Source organism: Schistocerca serialis, chromosome 1 (genome assembly GCF_023864345.2).
Source record: "Schistocerca serialis cubense isolate TAMUIC-IGC-003099 chromosome 1, iqSchSeri2.2, whole genome shotgun sequence".
In the NCBI taxonomy this organism is placed as follows: Eukaryota; Metazoa; Arthropoda; class Insecta; order Orthoptera; family Acrididae; genus Schistocerca; species Schistocerca serialis.
This window is the reverse complement of record NC_064638.1, coordinates 1083910186-1083926665: the sequence shown is the minus strand read 5'-3', so window position 1 is coordinate 1083926665 and position 16480 is coordinate 1083910186. Positions and strand designations below refer to the sequence as shown.

The following is a 16480-nucleotide window of genomic DNA, read 5'->3' as shown; positions in this document are numbered from 1 at the left end:
TGTGTTCTTGAAAAAGGTGAGAATGCCTTTGATACCATCCAGCGTCGTGAATGCTGTTAGGCCCATTGCGATAGATATTTGCGGTCCCTCGCCACTTTAACTCGCGCTTAGCTGCCGAAAGCGTTGCCTCGAAGTGGACGTTGGTTCCGATAACGTAGCGCGCTCTATCGTCGTTAGATGACGTTTCTGGACATGAGCAGTCTCTTCCTCAAGTCATTCTCTACTGTTCCTCTGAGTCGCGATATCAGCGGTCCAGTCAAACTCCTTTGGGGTACATCAAACACTATCTTCGCTTTTGACGATGCCTATCCATTAAAAATGACATACTTTTTCTATTAATAAAAGAGTCTTCACTCCAGTCGCATATGTGTTCGGATCCACAGGAAAACAAAGAATTAAAATACAATCTGCGATCAGAAACATAGTGCCACTGACCAGAAAAATCTGTTGTACCAGCAAGCTCCTAGACGATAACGTCTGTGTATGAGTGTCATCACATGCGAATGTAGCGATTTATTGGCTTCTGACTTGCAGCAGGGTGGGTATTTTCACAATTTCAGAGTCGAATGTTGTTCTCAGTCAGCGCATTATCTCTACACACAATACGATTGGAGTTCCCTGATAATAAGTTGCGTCTTAAGCTGTACTGCACGGGTTAGTATTTATATGTTAATGAGAGTTCATATGTTTCAAACAACGGATCTCTGTTCAGCGAGATGGACGAGGAAAAGGAAAACAGTGCGGTCCACCTGCTTCTTGTGCGTTCCTGTAAGTAGTGGTAACCAAAATATATGCGAATAATGCTAAAATGTCATTCCACATTGCATTACGTTTGTTTCGCTCAGAATTGGACCTGCGACAAACGAAGGTTATAATTTGATCTATAATAGTTGTGCTGTCAACAGTCCCCTAAAGACACCGTCCTAATCATAGCAGATCCAGTGCGTGTTAATGCAGTAGACGCCATGGAGAGTACGAAGATTGAAACAATTGTCTGAACCATAAGCGAAGAGCAAAGGCAGTAGACGCCATGGAGAGTACGAAGATTGAAACAATTGTCTGAACCATAAGCGAAGAGCAAAGGCACCGCTACTTCGCTTAACTGGGATGGTTTGCAAGTAGCACTTATAACCTGAATCTTTTTCACAAAATGCAAGACGCAGTTCGGCAGAATTACTTTCGTTCTCAGGGAGTAAAACGACACTATACTTTCACAATGAATCTATGTCGAAAATATGCACTCCTTTCTTCTACTCTTTTTGATATTATAATTGTCGATATTGTAATTATGAATTAAACTTAAGAGATCGTCTACAGTTTCCCGTTCAGGGAATCAATGCATCTTCATTTACATTCTCTTTTCAGGCATATGTTGTAAATTTCTAAACGAAATGCATTTCCAGTAGCCCACTGCTAATTAAAATGTCTTTTTCTATCGGTTGACGCCGTGGGGCAATGTGAATCGCATTGAAATAAACGAAGAGAAGAAACTGAGATACTAGAATCAAGACACTTTTCTTTTATTCAATATAAGATGTAATCTCCAACTTGTCTTCTAGATTAAGGTTTTATGAATCACAAGAGCCAAATGTCCGATTGATTCGACGAACTGTGTTCTAGGACTTGACTGTCAACGAGACATTAGATTGTCGCCCTCTTCCACCTTGTCTATTCTAACTCACATAGCGACACGTTGTGTCGAGTACAGAATTCACTTAACTCGACCTAAATTAACTCGTTAGTCTCATATGCCTTGTTGACTATAGATCTTGCAGAAACTTCTGGAATTGCTCATATGCCCAGGAACACTGAAGAGCACTAAAAGCTCTTAAGGGGGAGAGTGTAAATTTAGTTAAGAAGCACGCTCACTATCTCCTCATAGCGCTAAGAGCGCCCTTCAGAAATCCAAGTAAAATGAACGGAGCATTTCTTTCCAGACCGCTGAAGTCTCTTTCCATGCCGACGAGTGGATCAGACACCTTCCCTAAGGCGTCTAGCGAATTATGGAAATAAATAAACCACTTGGAAGGAAGGAATTCAGAAGAAACAAGCAATTCTAAACGCAACAAGACTTTCGGATCTTTTTATAGAGGTCAAGATGAGCAGTTTCCGTGATGAACGAAGCCGGAGTAATTAAATTTCCGCCGGAATTACTGCCAGTACTAATGCACAAATGAAGCAGTTGGCGTAAGCCGTTAGCGAAGTGTTGCAATGTGTTTTCACCAGTTTTGTGAACAATTTATAGCTGCGATGACTGCTGAGTGCTGTTAACGTTGGAAACACTTTCAACGACGGCTTCCGCACGCTAATAGGGGATAAAAATGGCAATAAAATTTACAGGAATCTTGCTGTCTGCTATTCAATAGAAATATCACTAGTCATTTCTAAATCAAAAGCAGTGCATGGAGAAGAACAACAGGTTCCTTTCAGAGTATAATGATAGAATGGCTCCATATTTAGCAGTTATATACAACCACTCACTCACAATAAGACCCGTACCTAAAAATTGGAAAACTGCTCAAGTCACACTAATATGCAGAAAGGGAAGTTGGAGTAATCCGCTGAATTACAGGCCCGTATCACTAACGTCTATTTGCAGTAGTGTTTTGGATCATATGCTGTGTTCTAAAATTATGAATTACCTCGAATAAAACGATTTATTGACACATAGTCAGCACGGATTCAGAAAATATCGTTTTTGTGAAACACAACTAGCTCTCTATACTCATGAAGTAATGAGTGCTGTCGACAGCGAATGTCAAATTGATTCCATATTTTTAGATTTTCAGAAGGCTTTCGACACCGTTCCACACAAGCGTCTTCTAACCAAACTGCGTGCTTACGGAGTATCGCCTCAGTTGTGCGACTGGATTCGTGATTTCCTCTCAGAAAGGTCGCAGTTCGTAGTAATAGACGGAAACTCATGGAGTAAAACAGAAATAATATCCGGCGTTCCCCAAGGAACCGTTATAGGCCCTCTATTGTTCCTGATTCACATTAACGACGTAGGAGACAATCTGACTAGTCGCCTTAGATTGTTTGCAGATGATGCAGTCATCTGTCATCTTGTAAAGTCATCAGATGACCAAAACGAATTGCAAAATGATTTAGATAAGATATCTGTACGGTGCGAAAAGTGACAATTGACCGTGAATAAAGAAAAGTGTGAAGTTGTTCACTTGAGTACTGAAACAAATCCGGTAAATTTCGATTATGCGATAAGTCACACAAATCTTAAGGCTGTAAATTCAACTAAATACTTAGGAATTACAATTACGAATAACCTAATTTGGATCGATCACATAGATAATGTTCTGGGTAGAGCAAACCAAAGACTGCGATTCATTGACAGAACACTTAGAAGGTGCAACAGGTCTACTAAAGAGACTGCTTACACCACGCTTGTCCGCCCTATTCTGGAGTACTGTTGTACAGTGTGGGATCCGCATCAGGTGAGACTGCCACATGACATCTAAAAAGTACACAGAAAGGTAACTCGTTTCGTATTATCTCGAAATAGGGGAGATAATGCCACAGACGTGATAGGTGAAGTGGAGTGGCAATTATTAAAACAAAGATGTTTTTCGTTGCGACGTGGTCTTCTCATGATATTTCAATCACCAGTTTTCTTCTCCGATTGTGAAAACATTCTGTTGGCACCCACCTACATAGAGAGAAATGATCATTACCATAAAATAAGAGAAATTCCCAAATATCGCTTGTTTGATGGTAAAGAGACCTTCCGCTTCAAGGTACAACATGGAGCACGACTGAAGAAGTATGAATTAACTCTTTTAAAAATATACGGAACTCTGTTGCTCAAGGATTAACAATATCTTCAAGATAACTTTAATATATTATACAGCACTTAAATATCTAGAATTCGTAACATTTATAAACGCTACCCAAACGGCAGCCTCATGTCTCGCAACAACAAAAATAGTAGAAATTGCTTGAAATTGCTTATGGAGGTCTCTAGTGCACAGTCCATCATGTGACTGTAAAATTGGTCACTAGACTGAAACACTGTCTTCGGAACGTAATGTGTTCTTAGATACAATATCCTCTAGGTCCAACATTCTCCCCTATTGCTTCTAAACAGCTCAATAAGTATCTTGTACGTGGGGTATCATGCGTAAAGTTCTCGTTAACTGATGACAAAGGAACGAGATTTTTGCTAAATGTAGCTTTTTTTACCGACTAGATAATGAAGTAACTATGAATTATGGAGAAATGGCTGTGGAAGTACACTGCCTGACAAAAATTAAGTAAATAAATAAAACTGTTTCAGCCATAAGGGGAGGTACAAACGAAATGAAACTCCACGAGTTGTTTCGGTGTATGACGTTATTTGAGCACGTACAATATCTAGTCAAATTTACAACGAATCTGACTGTGTTAGCCCACATACCAGTATGATGATACATTCCCTCCTGACTGGGTTTATCCACTGATTGGCCTGAGGAGAGCACCATATGGCAGTTGTATCCTGAGGAAAGCTGGAACTCAACTATTGTAGGTGATGGTTGACATTCTATTACTGGGACTGGAAGGGGTTCGAAGTCAGAGCCTGGCATCATACATGTTCTCTTTTGTCGGGGATGGATCTGAAACTCTTGCTGGCCACGAGAGTACCACAATATCAGGTAGAATGTTTATAGAGACACGTACGACATGTGGACGAACGTCGTCCTGTTGAAATACGGCATCCTCGCACGAGAAGTAGCACATGGGGGTGCAGGATCTCCACGAAGTACCTTTTGGCTATCCGAGCTTCCTCAGTCACAACCAGCCGTAACCTGAAGCGAAACCCGATGTGTGCACAGTATGGTGGCTGGAGTTACACCGCAGTGCCTCTGTAATACATTGCAAGAAAGACATCTCTTCCCAGATCTAAGTCATACTCGCCGAAGATGGTCGTCTAGGATAGTGCATAGACGCAGTTCATCGCTGAACACAATGACGTCATTTATTATTCATCAGCAGTCTATCCTTCCCGGTCACGTAATCATACCAAATGAAGCCGTTTGTGTTGTGATGTTCACAAGGCATGGTAATTGCCTAGCCCGGCTGCCGCTAGAGTACGACTGGTGATTCTGGATGATACCAAATGTTGCAGGGAGTCTATTACTTTTTCTTGTACGGCAGGTGCAGATGTGACGAGATTATGGTGTGGTTGATGCACAATATGGCAATCCTCCTTTGTGGTGGTCGGACATGGTCGAACGTAACGACGCATATGCCTGCCCTCTCGTACCCATGCAATCGATTATCGAGTCACTGTCACATATGAATCCACTGCAAATCTGTGTCTCCCACGATACGACCAGTCGGCCAAATGGAGAAATCATGTTGAAGAGAACCGGTCAACGAGTACACGTGCAATTCCTTTGGTTGTTAAGGAGTGGACCTGCAAAACAAATAATATATTGGATCACGCCTAATAAATTACTCCTAAAAGTGGTCGCGTTACCAACATATTTTCAAATGGTTGTAGCACGGAAACGTACTTTTCAGGCCATGGGTTCCTGTTCAAAACATTATGTACTCACATCCCTCTGCAAGTCCTAGAAGTGTGTAGTGGGTATTTCAGGATAGCCTGTATACCTCACCGGACCCAGCAATAACAGGATACACCGTAAAGCCAGCGACAACACTAATGCATTACGGTGGCGATTCCACCTATCACAGAGAACTCGACATATCCGCCCATGTTGTGTATGAGTATATAGTTAGACTGAGATCTGACCATGTCTTCTGAATGTTTCACTCTTTTTCTGTAAGCAGTGGAAGTCCACCTTGGCGCAAGACATGTCTTTGTCTCACACATACTGGGTGAAAAGTATTTAAACCGACAAACTCTGGGAGGCTGTAGGGGACATCAAAACAAATACTTTTCCTTAATGTCATTTTTTCCCATGAGGATTATTTAAACCGGTGGAGGCCGTACTACGTTCGTCAGTTGTTAGAGGCTGTATTACGATCTTCAGTTGTTAGAGGGCGTATTACGCTCTTCAGTTGTAGGCAACTGCTATCCACCAGCCTAGTAGTGGATTGTCTCTGTTTACTAATGAAGCGATACACCTGTATTGAGTACACTGTATGGTTGGTGCGTACTACGTAGCGCACCGCAACGAACGAGCTGCACAGCGGGTTTATCAACAACAATATCCTAATCGCCGTATCCCACATCATACGAACTTTGCTGCTGTGTACCAACGTCTGCGTGAGACCGGGTCATTTTGCAGATTACCTGGACAGGGACGCCGTCGCACGGTAAGAACGCTGCAATTTGAGGAAGCTGTCTTGCAGCATGTGGAACGGGATCCTTCAATCAGTGAGGTTCTTCGTTAATTTGTGGGTCGCTGTTGTTGGGGACTGTTTAATTGGGCCCTATCTGCTACCTAGGCCATTAAATGGCAGGCACTATTACAGTTTTCTCGCCAGAGCTTTGCCAGAAGTGCTGGAGATGTCCCGCTCCCTACAAGACAACGCATGTGGTTCCAACATGACGGGGCGCCCGGCAAATTTCGGTCATTGTGTGCGTCGATTCCTGGACCGAAGGTTCCCAGAAACGTGGACTGGCAGAGGTGGTCCTGTACCATGGCCTGCTCGATCCCCAGATACGTCCCCTTTTTGTGTGGTTCTAGATGCGCAACCCTGTTTACGCAACTCCTGTTGCATCAGAAGAGGATCTGGTTGCCCGTGTAGTGGCAGTAACAGGAACAATTCAGGATACTCCTGGGGCTTTTGCTCGTGTAAGACAGAACATGATCCGACGGTGTAACCTTTGTTTACGTGTCAATGGAGGCATTTTTGAAAATCTACTGTAATTGAAATTGGGTTGTGTTAACGTGTTATCTCTTGGTCATAAAAAAATGGAAAATTGTTTGTTGGTTTAATTAATTTGCGACCAGAGAAATCTTCCTCTATACCTTTAAATATTCCTCACAGGAAAAAATGACATTAGGAAAAAATATTTGTTTTGATGTCCCCTACAACCTCCCAGAGTTTGTCGGTTTAAATACTTTTCACCCTGTGTATCTGTAGAATGTTTTTTGAAGTCAACTGGCTTTTATTGAAGAAAACAGGAAAAAGTGCAGAAGAAGTACAATGAGCACAATGTAATTTATAGTGGTTGTTATTACTAATTACATTCCGCGCCATTCTGTACCTATTATATACAAGTACCAGATGAGGCTATTCCCATGTGACACTATTACTGTTTTCAAATTCGTCATATTTTACTGTTAACAGTAACTTTTTTTACAATGAGCGTTAAACTACATTGTGTCGTGGACAAAGTAGGACTATTATTCCTTTTGCTGAGGCTTATATCAGCAACTATGCCTCGAATGTCTTATTTCGACTTTTGATAATGTCACCTTCTAAAACGACTGTATACAATTGGTTTGCTGAATTTTGTGTTTCCCTCAGCGATGAATTTGTTTGACGTCGACGATGGTGTGCGCAGCATTATTGCAGAGTGAAAATGGAGTTTCTGTGGGCGTATAAAATGTCCAAACGTTCGGTACGTCAACCAGGTGACGTCTTTGACAACAGCTGACATTTCGACAGGTGCACGCCCTGTAAATTTCAAGAAATAAATGCAAAGAGAAACATCCGTTCGAGGAAATTGAAAATCTAGGTATGTGTGACATATATCGAAAGACAACACACACACACACACACACACACACATCATACATACATATACACACACACACACACACACACCACAAACTCTAGCGCCACTGCATAACTAAATGTGTTTATCAAGAGAAGGGTGGACGGTACGTTGGGACATGAAAATTCATCCCAATTTGCATCTTCAGGCTGAATTAGCTCATCTCGAAGTCACATTACGCATGCATGACTATCCTGAAAGACACCTCAGGTGCATTGTGCTCTATCGACAGACTGGGAATAAGGTGAGTGATGACAATAACTTGGCGGCAATAACGATTACTTCCTTTTTGCTTTATGTATGTATCATTCCTAACAATATTAGTTGTGATGTACAGCAAAATGAGATGTATTTTCCGACCACCATCTAATATTAGAGCCCTTTTAGTGTGTCTAGTGGATGATATTGGTTTGTGTGAGGCGGGTCACTACCATATACCTTGCAGTTGTAGCAAGTCATATATTGGCCACACCATCAGAACCTTGGAAGATCGGTGTATAGAGCACAAGCGCCACGCACGCCTACAACTGCCAAGCAAATCTGCAGAACGTCGCCTTGACATCAGTCATCCTATGGAATATAACAACTCTAAGATTCCGCTTCCGGCTACTAGGAATTTGTTATTAAGGGATCGGTTGAGATTAAATCAGCAAGTGATCTAATAAATATAGATGGAAGTGTTTGCTGAAATTCTGCTAGAAATTCAGCTCTCTCCCTGAGCAAACATTCAAAAAAGAGAGGGACAGAGTTCGTGCTACCTCACCCGCTGGTAGTTAATATTCACTATTTATTACTTCTGATATTGCTCGTTTTGATTGTACTGCGGCGCTAGGATTTACGTTGTAGGTGTTGTGTGTGTGTGTGTGTGTGTGTGTGTGTGTGTGTTGTTTTTCTGCTGCCTTTCCGTAAGTCTGAACATTATTTAAAAAGGCTGAGCATGTGAGATAAAGGTATACAGTCATGTAGAACACTGCAGTAGATTCAATTTCCCATGAAAGTTTTTAATTCCGGACAGTTTCCCCGAAGCAAAAAAACAAGCTCTTGTTAACTGACGTCAGACATTGCTTCACAAAATTGACCGACGAGATATCAAATCCATGTACACCATTATAACGGGAGACCAAACTTGGATATATTCGTACGTGCTAGGTCCTTAGGCGCAATGTATGTTGGCTGCAGTAGAATCGTTTGGCAGTCAGCTTCAAATGCCGGTTCTTAAAATTTTTTCAATAGCGTTTCTCGAAAAGAACGTTGCCTTACCTCCAGGGATTCCCATTTGAGTTCCCGGAGCATCCCCGTAACATTTAAGTGTTGTTCGAACCTACCGTAACAAATCTAGCAGCCCGCCTCTGAACTGTTTCGATCTTTTCCTTCAATCCTACCTGGTACATATCCCAAACACCCGAGCAGGACTCCAGAACAGGTCGCACCAGCGTCCTGTATGCGGTATACCTTACAGGTGAACCACTCTTACCTAAAATTCTCACAATAAACCGAAATCCACCATTCCCCTTCCCGATCACAGTTCTCATATGCTCGTTCTACTTCATACCGCTTTGCAACGTTACGCTCGGGTAATTAAACGGCTTACTGTGTCAAGTAGGACACTAGTAATACTGTACACTACAGGTTTGATCTTCCTGCTCATCCTCATTAACTTGCATTTTTCCACATTTAGAGCTAGCTGCCATTCATCACACCGACTTGAAATTTTGTCTAATTCGTCTTGTACCTTCCCGCAGTCACTCAAATTCGACAGCTTACCGTACACCACGGCACCATCAGCAAACAAGCGCAGATTGCTGCACACCCTGTCCGCCAAATCATTTATGTACAAAGAGAACAACAGCGGTCCTATCACACTTACCTGGCGCACTCCCGAAGATACCCATGTCTCTGATGAACACTCGCCCTCGAGGACCACATTCTGGGTTCTATTACTTAAGAAGTCTTCCAGCTACTCGCATACTGTTAACTTATTCCATATGGTCGTACGTTCATTAACAAGCTGCAGTGGGGCACCGTGTCAAATTCTTTCTTTACCTAACGATGTTTTACTATAGCTATGTCAAAAACTTCTGTTGCAAAATTCTGCAACGTCATTAGTGCTAAAATAATGTTCAGGCTACGTGAATAGAAGTAAACATCTGAACATGGGATTCCAGGCATCCTGAAATGTCCTCACGGATGAACAAACGCCTATAAAAACAAATCGTTGCGGGTAATTCATTACAAATAAGTTACGCCAAACAGATTTTCCTTTCATGGTTTTTATGAAAACGTGAAAGGCAACTCCCGTATACCACAGCGTGCCATCAGTCACGTAAACGACTACGGGTGTAAGCACAATTAATTCACTGGCGTCATTTGGTTGTCTATAACTGAGCTCTCTAAGTGCCTCAAAAAAGTTAGCGCTCTATAGGTAAACTTTTCTAGTTTGCTAGGCTGCATTATGTTCTTTTTCAGTATCTTGAGCACGATCGACGTTTCGACCCCTCTGCTAGGATCTTCTAGAGGATCTTCTGCTGTTACGGTTAGCTAACGACCAACAACAGATCACCCTGAAGAAGAGACCAGAAGAGGCGTCGAAACGTCGATCGCGTATGAGATACTGAAAAGGAATATTATGCGGCCTAGCAACCTAAAAGATTTTGCCTTCAGTGACAAAGACTACCAAAGCATGCAGTCTAAAATACATAAATATAAGCTTATTTATTTGTTCGCAGTGAAACTCTTTATAGTCTTGGAATTTACGAGGGAAATAGCCGGGTATGCTGCAATTTCATCACAATTACGTAATTTTTACATCGCAAGGAGGGTAAAACTAGGATGCAGAAGTCTCAGAGTTCATATTTTTCGTACTATCGGGAAAATTGTACGAAATATTGCAGTAAGGCCATTGAAATATGTTATATTACAGTAATCATCTATTCACAAGCGATCGAATCTTTTAGTGAAAAATATACACCTATTTCAAACAAATAAACAAAGCAATAAAATATACTCGGCGCATAACATATTAGGAACATTAACCCTCTCAGTACTAATGGGTGGAAGTGGGAGGTACTTTATTTTTCCCTTTTGAAACACTGTAATCTAGTCAGTTAGCTTAAATTTAAAAATACTGAAAAATTTGGTTGTTGTTTTTCATGAATTCTTCTACTAGATTCCAAATCCGTAGTATGTGTCACTTTTCCAATGAATGTCGTATTCAATATATCCTTCTGCCTCGTGATGACTGGGTGTTGTGTTATGTCCTTAGGTTAGTTACGTATAAGTAGTTCTAAGTTCTAGGGGACTGATGACGATAGATGTTAAGTCCTATAGTGCTCAGAGCCATTTAAACCATTTTTTCAATACATCCAATTTCAGGGTCTTACTTACACGTCAGTATCTCTTTAGACAGTATGTTGAGAGTAAAAGTCAACAACAATGTACGTAATTGTTTATTTTTTATTTTTTGTGGTGTCATAAAATTGGTCTTCTACGTTATTGAATGTGTTTTGATACTGCTAACTGTGTGCTAAAATGTATTTTCAGGTCCTGGGCTCCACTTACACATCAGTATGTGTTTAAAAGTATTTAATTCAATAACAGTTAACGAATTTCGCACTTATTAAAAAAATTACGGTGGGCGTAAATTACTTCTCCCCCTTGGTAATACAATTTATGGAAAATGACTTGTATTGTTAGGGTCAATGAACTACAGACTCTCACGTACCAAAATCTTATGGCAATATATGGAATTGTCAAAAAAAGTAATGAAATGTGCATACGGCATTTTAGACCTGGCGTCCCTTATGCGGAGTTCGGCAGCCTGGTGCAAATCTGTATATTTGACTCCACTTCGGCGACATTCGTTTCTATGGTGATGAAATGATGGTGACAAGACACACTCCCAAGACACACACTCTTGGCCGGCCGCGAACCGAATCAGAAAGCCTCTGATCTAGGGACGTCAACGATAATCACAAGATCACGAACTGCGGACAGTAAGAACTCCTCCACATTAAGCTGGATAAACTGAATAATTTTCTTTGTAAAGTCTGTTTGAAAATACGACCATCTGCGGATTCTCCGGTTTACACGTTATCCCTGCATAGTTCGACGGTTTCTGAAAAAAAAAAAAGATGCGAATACTTTCGTTTGTAATACATGTGAAATATTTTACCCCTGAAATACCGGGTGATCAAAAAAGTCAGTATAAATTTGAAAACTTAATAAACCACGGAATAATGTAGATAGAGAGGTAAAAACTGATACACATGCTTGGAATGAGGTTTTATTAGAACCGAAAAAAAACACCTCATATTGCAAGACTCGTGAAAGATCTCTTACGCGCGTCGTTTGGTGACGATCGTGTGCTCAGCCGCCACTTTCGTCATGCTTGGCCTCCCAGGTCTCCAGACCTCAGTCCGTGCAGTTATTCGCTTCAGGGTTACCTGAAGTCGCAAGTGTATCGTGATCGATTGACATTTTGTAGGGATGCTGAAAGACAACATCCGACGCCAATGCCTCACCATAACTCCGGACATGCTTTACCGTGCTGTTCACAACATTATTCCTCGACTACAGCTATTGTTGAGCAATGATGGGGGACATATTGAGCATTTCCTGTAAAGAACGGCATCTTTGCTTTCTCTTACTTTGTTATGCCAATTGTTGTTATTCTGATCAGCCGAAGCGCCATCTGTCGGACTTTTTTTGAACCTTTGTGTTTTTTGGTTCTAATAAATCCCCATGTCATTCCAAGCATGTGTGTCAATTTGTACCTCTCTATCTACATTACTCTGTGATTTATTCAGTTTTCAAATTTATACTGACTTTTTGATCACCCAGTACATTCTTGGCCCTAATACAAGGCCAGTCATTCCACAAAAATGTTTTCCGATTTAGTGCCTATACCTTTGCGTAGCCTTTTTCTGTCACCCAAAGGTCAATAGTTTCCAATTCACTTAAACATTATAGTAAAATAAAATAATTTAGTTTTCCTTCTTCGACTGTTTCCTACCTTGCTTTGTGTTGATACGAAATGCAACCACGTTGTTATACATTACAAAAAGGTATGCACTGCAGATCGTAATTTTCTAAACGCTGACAGTTCTGCGTAATACAAGGTGTTTTAAGTGTAATTTTGTAAATAAGTTTTCACATTAGCGGGGAGTATAGCACAAACAATCCAGAAAGGTTGTTAAACGTGACGTGTACCACGATTTGTAAATGCAGTAAATAGTATAATAATATGTGAACATCGGATGATCGGTGTTTTTCGGTTGTCCATGCAGTCTCTAGGCCACATTAGCCAGGAAAATCGTGAAATTACATTATATTTTTGCCAGTAAACAGCGTGACGAACATGTTTTGTGGACTAGTAACTTCAGGCGTGCCTCATGGGAATGTTATAGAACCATTGCTGTTCATGATATAACGTTATATAACCAAGTGGAAAACATTGGAAGTTCCGTAAAGCTTTTGGCGGTTGAAGGTGTTGTATACAGAGAAGTCGCAGCGCTAGAACATCGTAGCGAAATGCAGGAAGACATGCAGAAATAAATGCTTGGTGCAAGGATTGGCAGATGACTCTCAGTATGAATAAATGTAAGAAATTGTGGATAAACAGGCAGAAATACACATCACTGTGTGGTTAGACTACACGATTGCAGAATAGTCGCTGGAAGAGTGTACGTAGCGCTTTAAAGTTGAACAACCACATAAACAGGTTAAGCAAATACCAGACTGAAATTCGCTGGAAGAATCCTCAGCAAATGTTCACCAACAAATGACGTAATTTACAGATAATTCGTTCGACCTCTGCTTGAATATTGCTTGTGAGTCTGGGATCCGCACTAGATAGACTTGATTGAGGAAATAGTGAACTTCCAAAGAAGAGCAGTGCATTGCGTTACAGGTTCATCTAGAAAGCGCTAAAGCGTCACGAAGTTGCTCAGCCAACTCCAGTGGCACACGCTGCAAAATAAGCAAACTTTTGCGTCATGGTGTGTTCACTACTAAAGTTCCGAGACCGTAGGTGCCTAGAGGAGTCGGCCAATACACCGTTTCCTCCGACATACGAGGTATGGCCAGTGTTAACGGGAATTTAGTTTCGTGGGCTTTGTAGATCCGATTTTCAAATTTATTTTATCTTGTTGGCAAACATATTCCTGATGTACGTTTGCATTTGCAGTGTTGTGAAAATATAGTTTATTGTTGACAATCGAAAAGGTTATATGTGTTTTGGAGTGCTCAGCGAAAATTTTCTTACTAATAAAATGAATAAAAAATGTGCATTAAATTCGATTTGAAAAATAGAGTTAAGTGCAGCACCGCATTCTAAATGTTGACTATGACTTTTCGCGAATCTACTATCTGTAAGAGAAGAATTTACGAGTGGTATTAAAGATTCAAAGAAGTCGCTGACGACAATGTGGGAGAAGTGAGGAAAATGATTCTGTAAAATTGCCAAATCGCCATCATAAACGTTCCTGACGATGTCGGCATATCCTTTGGCTCTTTCGCATGTTTTGGGCATGAGAAGTGTATGGGCAAACTTGTTCTGAAATTGTTGATTTTCGACCTAAAACGACGTCACGTGGAAATCGCTCAGGAATTGCAGAAAGAAGTCTAAACCGTTGCACGACTTCTAAAGAAGGTAAAAAGAGGTGACAAAACACGGGCATACCTATATGACGTCGAAAGCAAGGTCCAGTTGTCACTGTGTGAAATTACCTCAAGAGCCAAGACCGAAAAAAATGGACAAGTTCGATCACATGTATTCTTCTCACTATTTTCGTCGATTACGATGGGATGGCGTATCATGAGCTCCTGTCATGTGCTCGTAATGTCAATAAGGAAAACCACCCGGAAATTATGCACCGTTTGCCAGAAGCAATCCGACCAAAACGATCTGAATTGTGGCAATACCATTCGTGGAAATCCCATCACGATAACGCTCACACCTTAATGTTTTTCTGTGATATTTGGCAAACAGCAAAACCATTATATTGTCTCAGCCACTGTAGTCGCCGGACATGGTCCACAGGAATTCTTTCTATTCCCGAGACTGAAGAGAGCTATGGGACGACGTCGTTTTGCTACAACTTACGGGACAAAAAACGGAATCGATGCAGGAACTGAACAACATAACTATAAGTGGGCTACAGAAGTACCTCCAACATTGAAAAAAGCGCGGGTACAAGCGGCTTACTTCTCAGGGGGATTTGAAGGGCACAAATTTGATGTTGATCAATAAATAAAGGGTCTTTAAGAAAAACAAAAAATCACTTTATTCTTTGATCACGCTTCGTATATCTCGCGAAAAGGCCATGAAGATAAAATTAGAGAAATTCGAGTGCACACGAGGGCTTACCAGCAATATTTCTTCCCACAAATCGTTCGCGACTGGTGCTGTGGTACACTAAGTACCCTCCGCCACACACCACAGAATGCCTTGCGGAGTACAGATGCAGACGGCTACTTTTATGAAAAAAGCTAGTTAACAATTCCTGTGCTTTAATTCAATGCTCTGTTTATATTAAACCAGAAGATCACAAGATCACGTTTCAGTTTTCCTGGTGTGTTATGTTAATGTCTGTTCGAAAACCGGAAAGATTTGCAGGGTATGTGAGAAGTACAGCAGAGTGGCCAGTAAGTGGCAATGATAATGCCTTCGTTATGCCAACACTTTGTGTGCCGTGCTATTTTAACTGCGCGGTGCAAACACGGCGGAGATAGGGGTATCTAATCAGCTGTGCGGTGCGGCGCGGTCTAGTTTCTGGGACTCACCTATTGTCGGCGGTCGCTCGTGGCGTCGGGCGGCGGCTGGCGTCTCGCAGGCGGCATGGCGCGATCCACGGGCAGGCAGGCGTCGCGACGCTGTGGCGTGACCGTCCCGCGCGGCGGCCGGCGCGCTACTGGCCACTGAGCCGCGACGACGACGCCGAGCTGCCGCCGACGCCGACGCCGCCAGACGCCCGCCACAGCGCCGGCTGCTGCCAACGTTCCCGCCTCAAAAAGAGCCTCCCGCAGTCGCCAATGCCTCGTCGTGGCTGGCAGTACTGCCAACGTTAAACGGTCTTCTCCCTACAGTAGTATAAGAAACTCAGCCTTACGAACATTATTAAAGGAACAGATTGTCTTCTTTCGTAAATGAAACGTTTCAATACTCCATTTTTATTTTTTTGAACGTAAAGCATGCTTTATCATCAATTTGTTAAAAAGCTTCTTAAAGCCAAGATGGCATAAGTATTTCCTTATTTACAACATCCAGTTTCGGCAGAATTAGCTATCGTCTTCAGGCCTTCAAAATGTTTTGTTACAAAACTTGCTCATTGTGAATTGGAACGTCGTGCGAAGTTCTCATATTACTCGCTACATTATACCGCATTATACAAAGGTTTGTAAAAAATATAACATTTACCATCAAACAGTATCTCGAGCAAATGGTCATGTCCGTATATGTATCGTTTACAGATGAATGTTACGGCCTAAAAGTCATTACATACAATAAAAAGCACAGTAGCACATCAGTTTACGTTAGTTTGACTTGGTCCACGGAACATTGAATGGGGCGTGTCAGGCTAAATACAGTCTGGAGCTCCGCGACCGCTACGGTCGCAGATTCGAATCCTGCCTCGGGCATGGATGTGTGTGATGTCCTGAGGTGAGTTAGGTTTAAGTAGTTCTAAGTTCTAGGGGACTGATGACCTCAGAAGTTAAGTCTCATAGTGCTCAGAGCCATTTGAACCATTTTTTTGTCAGGCTAAAGAGACGTAAAGAGATACGCTAGTGTACATT

General features: G+C 41.7%; 1 protein-coding gene across 1 annotated transcript in view; it reads right to left on the bottom strand.

Annotated features, from left to right (window-relative positions):
• Positions 1-15572, bottom strand: part of LOC126416031 (guanylate cyclase 32E) — an 809394-nt gene extending 793822 nt beyond the window's left edge. Inside the window, exon 1 of the mRNA XM_050083488.1 lies at positions 15470-15572. The gene's annotated coding sequence lies outside the window, so the exon portion shown is untranslated. The remainder of the gene's footprint in view (positions 1-15469) is intronic.
• Between the last annotated feature and the right edge of the window lie 908 nt (positions 15573-16480).